The 9,375-nt window shown below is 47.1% G+C and overlaps 1 pseudogene; it reads left to right on the top strand.

The window, feature by feature from the left end:
- The first annotated feature begins 7,988 nt into the window (after window positions 1-7,988).
- On the top strand, window positions 7,989-9,077 carry LOC144752564 (uncharacterized; annotated as a pseudogene).
- Window positions 9,078-9,375: the final 298 nt, after the last annotated feature.

Genomic DNA, 9,375 nt, shown 5'->3' with positions numbered 1-9,375 from the left:
TCTGCACTCACTACTCTGCACTCACTACTCTGCACTCACTACTCACTACTCTGCACTCACTACTCACTACTCTGCACTCACTACTCTGCACTCACTACTCACTACTCTGCACTCACTACTCACTACTCTGCACTCACTACTCTGCACTCACTACTCTGCACTCACTACTCACTACTCACTACTCACTACTCACTACTCTGCACTCACTACTCACTACTCTGCACTCACTACTCACTACTCACTACTCTGCACTCACAACTCACTACTCACTACTCTGCACTCACTACTTACTACTCACTACTCTGCACTCACTACTCTGCACTCACTACTCTGCACTCACTACTCACTACTCTGCACTCACTACTCACTACTCTGCACTCACTACTCTGCACTCACTACTCACTACTCACTACTCTGCACTCACTACTCACTACTCTGCACTCACTACTCTGCACTCACTACTTACTACTCACTACTCTGCACTCACTACTCTGCACTCACTACTCTGCACTCACTACTCACTACTCTGCACTCACTACTCACTACTCTGCACTCACTACTCTGCACTCACTACTCACTACTCACTACTCTGCACTCACTACTCACTACTCTGCACTCACTACTCTGCACTCACTACTTACTACTCACTACTCTGCACTCACTACTCTGCACTCACCACTCTGCACTCACCACTCACCACTCTGCTCTCACTACTCTGCACTCACTACTCTGCACTCACTACTCTGCACTCACTACTCTGCACTCACTACTCACTACTCTGCACTCACTACTCACTACTCACTACTCTGCACTCACTACTCACTACTCACTACTCTGCACTCACTACTCACTACTCACTACTCACTACTCACTACTCTGCACTCACTACTCTGCACTCACTACTCTGCACTCACTACTCACTACTCTGCACTCACTACTCTGCACTCACTACTCACTACTCACTACTCTGCACTCACTACTCACTACTCTGCACTCACTACTCACTACTCTGCACTCACTACTCACTACTCACTACTCTGCACTCACTACTCTGCACTCACTACTCTGCACTCACTACTCACTACTGTGCACTCACTACTGTGCACTCACTACTCTGCACTCACTACTCTGCACTCACTACTCTGCACTCACTACTCTGCACTCACTACTCACTATTCTGCACACACTACTCACTTTTCTGCACTCACTACTCTGCACTACCTACTCTGCACTCACTACTTTGCACTCTGCACACTCACTCTGCACTCACTACTCTGCACTCACTACTCTGCACTCACTACTCACTACTCTGCACTCACTACTCACTACTCTGCACTCACTACTCTGCACTCACTACTCTGCACTCACTACTCTGCACTCACTACTTTGCACTCACTACTCTGCGCTCACTAATCTGTACTCATCACTCTGCACTCACTACTCACTACTCACTACTCTGCACTCACTACTTACTACTCACTACTCTGCACTCACTACTCTGCACTAACTACTCACTACTCTGCACTCACTACTCTGCACTCAGTACTCACTACTCTGCACTCACTACTCTGCACTCACTACTCTGCACTCACTACTCTGCACTCACTACTCTGTACTCACTACTCACTACTCTGCACTCACTACTCACTACTCACTACTCTGCACTCACTACTCACTACTCACTACTCTGCACTCACTACTCACTACTCACTACTCACTACTTTGCACTCACTACTTACTACTCACTGCTCTGCACTCACTACTCTGCACTCACTACTCTGCACTCACTACTCTGCACACTCACTCTGCACTCACTACTCTGCACTCACTACTCTGCACTCACTACTCTGCACTCACTACTCTGTACTCACCACTCTGCACTCACCACTCTGCACTCACTACTCTGCACTCACCACTCTGAACTCACTACTCACTACTCTGCACTCACTACTCTGCACTCACTACTCTGCACTCACTACTCTGCACTCACTACTCACAACTCACTACTCTGCACTCCCTACTCACTACTCAGTAATCTGCACTCACTACTCACTACTCTGCACTCACTAATCACTACTCACTACTCACTACTCACTACTTTGCACTCACTACCCTTCACTACTCACTACTCTGCACTCACTACTCTGCACTCACTACTCGGCACTCATTACTCTGCACTCACTACTCTGCACTCACTACTTACTACTCAATACTCTGCACTCAATACTCTGCACTCACTACTCTGCACACTCACTCTGCACTCACTACTCTGCACTCACTACTCTGCACTCACTACTCTGCACTCACTACTCTGCACTCACCACTCTGCACTCACTACTCACTACTCTGCACTCACTACTCTGCACTCACTACTCTGCACTCACTACTCACTACTCACTACTCTGCACTCACTACTCACTACTCACTACTCTGCACTCACTTACTACTCACTACTCACTACTCTGCACTCACTACTCACTACTCACTACTCTGCACTCACTACTCACTACTCACTACTCACTACTCTGCACTCACTACTCACTACTCTGCACTCACTACTCACTACTCTGCACTCACTACTCACTACTCTGCACTTACTACTCTGCACTCACTACTCTGCACTCACTACTCACTACTCTGCACTCACTACTCTGCACTCACTACTCTGCACCCACTACTCACTACTCACTTCTCTGCACTCACTACTCACTACTCACTACTCTGCACTCACTACTTACTACTCACTACTCTGCACTCACTACTCACTACTCTGCACTCACTACTCTGCACTCACTACTCACTACTCTTCACTCACTACTCACTACTCTGCACTCACTACTCACTACTCTACACTCACTACTTACTACTCACTTCTCTGCACTCACTACTCTGCACTCACTACTCTGCACTCACTACTCACTACTCTGTACTCACTACTCACTACTCTACACTCACTACTCTGCACTCACTACTCACTACTCTGTACTCACTACTCTGCACTCACTACTCACTACTCTGCACTCACTACTCACTACTCACTACTCACTACTCTGCACTCACTACTCACTACTCTGCACTCACTACTCTGCACTCACTACTCACTACTCTGCACTCACTACTCACTACTCTGCACTCACTACTCTGCACTCACTACTCTGCACTCACTACTCACTACTCACTACTCACTACTCACTACTCCGCACTCACTACTCACTACTCTGCACTCACTACTCACTACTCACTACTCACTACTCTGCACTCACAACTCACTACTCACTACTCTGCACTCACTACTTACTACTCACTACTCTGCACTCACTACTCTGCACTCACTACTCTGCACTCACTACTCACTACTCTGCACTCACTACTCACTACTCTGCACTCACTACTCTGCACTCACTACTCACTACTCACTACTCTGCACTCACTACTCACTACTCTGCACTCACTACTCTGCACTCACTACTCTGCACTCACTACTCACTACTCACTACTCACTACTCTGCACTCACTACTCACTACTCACTACTCTGCACTCACTACTCACTACTCACTACTCTGCACTCACAACTCACTACTCACTACTCTGCACTCACTACTTACTACTCACTACTCTGCACTCACTACTCTGCACTCACTACTCTGCACTCACTACTCACTACTCTGCACTCACTACTCACTACTCTGCACTCACTACTCTGCACTCACTACTCACTACTCACTACTCTGCACTCACTACTCACTACTCTGCACTCACTACTCTGCACTCACTACTTACTACTCACTACTCTGCACTCACTACTCTGCACTCACTACTCTGCACTCACTACTCTGCACTCACTACTTGAAAAAAAAGAAGAAAAATCATGCATTTTCAAGCAAATTTGAGAAAGCAGGAAGGTTAATAAAGCAATTGTGAAAGTGCAGTTATTACATTAATAGATGGCATAACATAGGTAGCTGCTTATTCAGAATAACCACAGAGCTTCATACATTCCGTCCTATTACAGACTCCGATATTGGCATTAAAAGTACCCTCCAGCTTATCAGCTTCAGCAAGGTTTCCAACAGCATAGCACCCCTTTGCTACACACAGATTACAGGTTCAGCCACATGATGAAAATAGCAACTCATTCAGTGTGATAATTAAGGGAGCAGAGCGCATGGAAAACATATTTAGTGATGGGCCGAGCAAAACACAACGAACAAATTGACTTCTTTCATCTCCTTTATTTCAAACCATTTACAGGGCTCAGGTGTTTTAAACCATGTGAAAACAACAAGCTAATTTGGTGAAAGCATACTTAGAAATCTGTATTTATGTATTGTAATTGTAGACTGGACCAAAAAACGAGTGAAGGGGCTCCACCAAAGCACCTCTCGCTTAATTATTTACACATACATTGCATGCGGTCTGACAAGTCTGCCAAAGCTGCAGCAGATGAGCTGGGGCGTTTACTCCCGGCTTGGTTGCTGGGGCGTTTACTCCTGGTCTGGGTAATGCTGCAGAGCTGCAAACTAACACGCTACCAGGTAACCAAGACTCAAGTACCACCACAGCATCAATCTGTGCAACCATTCAACAACAACTGGTTCAAATATGTTTTCTCAATGTTTCAAGCTATATTACAAATGTCACCAAAAGATGTTAATATTTCACTTCTGTTCTTGGATTTTCGTCACAATAAAATACACTGAACATAATCTTCACAAAAGTTAATTACAAAAGTGTAATCTATTGCCATTATAAATTACAATAACTTTTATTAGCCATTGCTCTTACCTGCACAGGCCGCAGCTGTCTAGACCTCCGAAGAAAAGTGCTGATGAGGATTGATAATGAGAGCAAGTTGGGCAAATGCATTTTGATGCTGTCACGACTGAACAATCAGGTACTAGGTAGGACAAGACAAAAAAACTGTTGCAAAAATCTAAACAATGGGCTAACAATACCATCAAAATACAACGCTCCGAATAAGTTAGCAATGGGAGCATTTTCTTGAGAGAAATTGATACACAAAAGACTTTTGAAATGACCTGGACTTGTGCTGACATCAAAAACCTATTAATCAGTTGAATACCCAGAGGACGTCAACCTAATATATTGGACCAGGTTGTTGTCCAAACTTGTGATTGAGCCTTACAGATTCGGATTGCCGCTTAACAGTCAATGATCTAGAGATAGTTTGCCTGCATCCAGGAATGGATGGCTGGCAGGGAACTTTACTGGGGCAGGGGACTGTCAAACCACCCCATCAATACGAAAGAAAATCTGGGTGTCAACCACAGATATAATGAAGCAGAGACAAAAGTGATTTATCAGTTAATAGTAAATCAGGAAAAACAGCTGACACTAGCATTGAATATAGCAGTGCTTAAGGAGGCGATATGAGGACCTCAGAAAGAAAAGGTAAATTGAGTGTGAAAAGAAAGGGAGAAGCACTACCTCATTGCGTAATTAGTCAAAAAACAACTGAACCAATGGAAAAATGTTCTCCCTACCACCAAAGTTGCCAAAAAGTTAACCAAGACGGCATGTTCAATTTTGTCCAAAGCTGCCAAGAGATCCAATGACGTGAGAGCCCCGACACTACTGCCACCAAAACACTGATATAACTCATCCACGAGAGCAAGGAAAATCCACTTGATAGATTGAGTGAGTATCAAAGAATGAATGACAGTAGAATAAAGAAATAAAGGGAACAGGGTAGGCATGGTGAAACATTATAGGCGGCCATGTCAGACTGCTCACCACAAATATGTGAATCGCCTGTACACTCTACAACTTTTTTCCCGTTTGCCTCCAATATTTACAGAATGTAATTCCTTCCAGGTAAGAGGTGCTAGGTCACTCAGCAAGTCTTAAATAACTGTTCCAGCCACCTAAGGATACGAGGGGCAGATGCCCTGAACACAGCTTGCACCATTGTTGGTAAAGACAGTTTACCCCTATTTTAGGATTGTATTTTCATCCCACATTCTCATACCTGCCAACTGGTTCAATGCCATCTAGTGCACACCGAACATGACTTTGTATTCTGCTAATTGCAGGTATTATTCCTCCAGACATTAATGTCCTAGCAGAGAAATTGTATTGACCCCAAAAAATCAAAAGTGACTAAAAATGTTGTGTGTGACTTTGGACCACTTTCCAGCTATGACTAAACTCAGCAAGGAGGCATGCCTTAGTCACATCCAAATACCAGCCCCTAATCTGAAAAAAAACAACAACAAAAAAACAACAGAATGCAGGGCAAGTGCTGCCCCGATAAGGGGGGAGGGGGGTAGAGAAGTGTCTGGTCATTGCAGCCATATTAATGCAGGTGTCAGTACACATGCCATTCCTGCAGGAGGCCGCCATGGATATTGGGATGACCTTTACAACCGCTGCAGTACAGCTTGCTGCATTAAAGGGCTGACGAAGTGTAGTGTGGCCCGTCAGCCGCTGCAGTACACGTGCCAGCATGTGAGGGGGTGTCAGGGTGTAGTGTGGCCCTTCAGCCGCTGCAGTACATGTGACAGTAGCAGTCGGGGTGTAGTGTGGCCCTCCAGCCACCACGTGCCAGCACCAGACGGGGTGTCATTCCGCATATATATTGCAGCAGTGCAACACAAGAAGCTCTTGTGATAAATCACCATCCCAAATATCATGCCACTTACTCAGTTATACTAAAATAGCTTGAACGGCAAAGCTTTTAAGGTCACAATTACAAAGGGGTCAGGAAGGGACAGGGGCCTCTGTGCAGCAAATCAGGAGGGTTGTAAAAAGTACTACATCCCCACTCAGAGTATTTAACTCCTTCACACACCTTGCTATGCTGTATTAAGGGTAAAAAAGCAAATGCTGAAGCATGTTTTAGCACAGGAGAACCTGGGCCTGCAAACCCTACAGTGCAGAGAGTTCAGTTTTAACCGAGCAAAAAAGTCTTATTTAAAAGTCCATATGATAAACCCACCTACTTAAAATGTCGTGGAGCATGGAAATAAGGCAGAGATTAACATCACCTCAACACTGGTATAAACTCCTCTGCACATCAATACAGACAACTAATGATAAACATGATCTCCAACGTCTTATTCCACATATTCCTGAGAAAAGTCCTGAATCGGGCAAAACTGCATTTTCTGATCGTGGAAACATAGCTACTGTATTAGGAATATTGCCTCCGATTTAGGATAAAAATGTAAAGGCGTGTCTAAGGAGCAACTCTGGCTTGTCCTAATTTTGTCCCAAAACAAACAGTTGCTACATCGGAGTGGTGTAATCTTCACCTAAGAAATAGAAGCAACAACTGGAAGCAGGTGCCCAGATGTCAATTCAATCAAACCCTCATATGCCCACACATGGCACAGGATCAGTGTCTGCGCAAAGCCCACCAGATATTTTCGATAGCTCCGCAAAACATACTAGACAACACTGGATACACATCTCGATCCGGACATTGATCATTGAAGTAAAAATTGTCCTTCACATGAGCAGGCACAACACAGGACCATAAGTAAGAAGGAGGGGGAACTGGTGGCCAATGGCCAGTCGTTAAAAAATGCCTGGGTGTATGAAATTTCAGGTTATCCCACTTAACACATGCGAAGGTCATTTAGTCCCAGATTTATATTTGCAGTTTCGTTCTCAGCATAAAGCAACACAATGAGAGAAAACTATACTACAACTTGTTGACGTCAGACACGTGGAGATGTAATCAAACGTTCCCTACATGCACAGACCACAACTACAGTGGCTTACCTGTTATCCATCGGAGTCACTTCCCACCTGCCTCTGCCACCTGCCTGAGTTACCTGTTGCTCGCCTGTCACCCATTTGTTGCGCCAGGTGCCCCTTCTTCCTGCCTTAGACAACTGTCACCTGTCAGTACCTTCCAAGTGCCTGTGGCCCCTAGGGCCTGCCTGTCTGAGCCACCTGTCACCCCGTTGACTCTCCAATGGCCTCGTTGACTGCGCAGACGTCTCACTCTTACGCTGCTAGCATGGACACGCACCTTACACAAGAAATATGTTCTGGCGAGATGCCCTCAGCAGGCAATGCCAGCCACTGCCCCAAGAAGGAAACCTTTGTTGAGAGTATGCCCCCTTAACAGATAGGGGCAGAAAGTGAGCCCAGTGGTACCCTGTCCAAGACTCTATGCCATGGAGGCCAGGAAGAGACCCTACCTGGGGCCATCTGTGGATCAGAGGGGGCCCTATGCCATGGAGAACATGCTGGAGACCCTGACAACTCCTGTGATGCTGGGGAGGGGAACCAAAACCCTAACAACACATCCCAAGATTATACCCATCGAGAGGGATCCCCACGTGCTACACACGAGCATCAGGATGGCACCAAACGAGAGGGCCACCCGGATGCAAGCTTTGGCTGCTACGACAACACACAAGAGACACCCCAAGAATCAAGCACAGCGTCCCTTGACGACACACACACAGAATTCACCAACATGCAAGCACTGGCTGCTACGACGACATACAACAAGACCTTCCGAGTCCAAGCACTGGGCACCATGACGACACACAGCGAAACGGACCTGTGTGGCCCCAAGCATCCCTTCCCATGACAACACCGAAAGGGGGCACTTAGATGCAAACATCGATTCAAGTGACATCGCCCAACTCAGAAATCCACTCATTAGCTGCTATGACGACAGGTGTGAGGTGTCTTCAGATACCAGCCACATGTGCCCTGGCGTCCCGGAGGACGACATGGCCGGGAGTGCCAAGGCTGAAGCCGCCTTGCACACAGAGGCGAGTCCAGCCGTTGCCCCGTGTCTCCAGCGGCCTTTCCCTCGAGTGCACAGGCCTCGTCTCCGGGGCAACAACCTGCAGCACGCAACCTGGCAGCGGTGATGGGGCCCGGGGTGCGGACAGCAGGGCTGGATGTTAGTTCAACAGGTGGAGCGAGGCCAGATAATTGAGCGCAGGGCGTGGCGGCGCCACCTGCCAGCCCACAGGAATCCCAGCTACTAGGGCGAGCACCGCCGGCAGAGTCCGCAAATCAGAGCTGGCAGCCAGAGAGAGCACCGGAGGCGGCCCACGGAGCACTGGACGTACTGAGGATGAGTTAAGCTGGCGAGTAGCAGCACAGCATGCTTATCTAGTAATTACAGAGAATCCACTCACCTCTCCTCTCCCTCCCCAAGCTCCGTTATACACCCCATGGTTTTCCTCCCTCGGCCAGTCCCAATTCCTTCAGCCAGGAATACTCGCATTCGTTATTGGCGGGTAGAGACGAGAGACTAGAGAGGCTGGATCTGACGTCACTCGCGGCATCCAATAATGGATTGCCCTGCGGTGACCGGCCAATCCTGGCGCCTAGGGGGGCTCATGAATGCTTGCCCTGTGTCGCCTTTGTGAAGCCGGGGG

The sequence above is a fragment of the Lissotriton helveticus genome, chromosome 5_1 (genome assembly GCF_964261635.1).
Source record: "Lissotriton helveticus chromosome 5_1, aLisHel1.1, whole genome shotgun sequence".
Taxonomy (NCBI): domain Eukaryota; kingdom Metazoa; phylum Chordata; class Amphibia; order Caudata; family Salamandridae; genus Lissotriton; species Lissotriton helveticus.
Note: the sequence above shows the minus strand (reverse complement) of the source record. Positions and strands in the feature narration are given on the sequence as shown.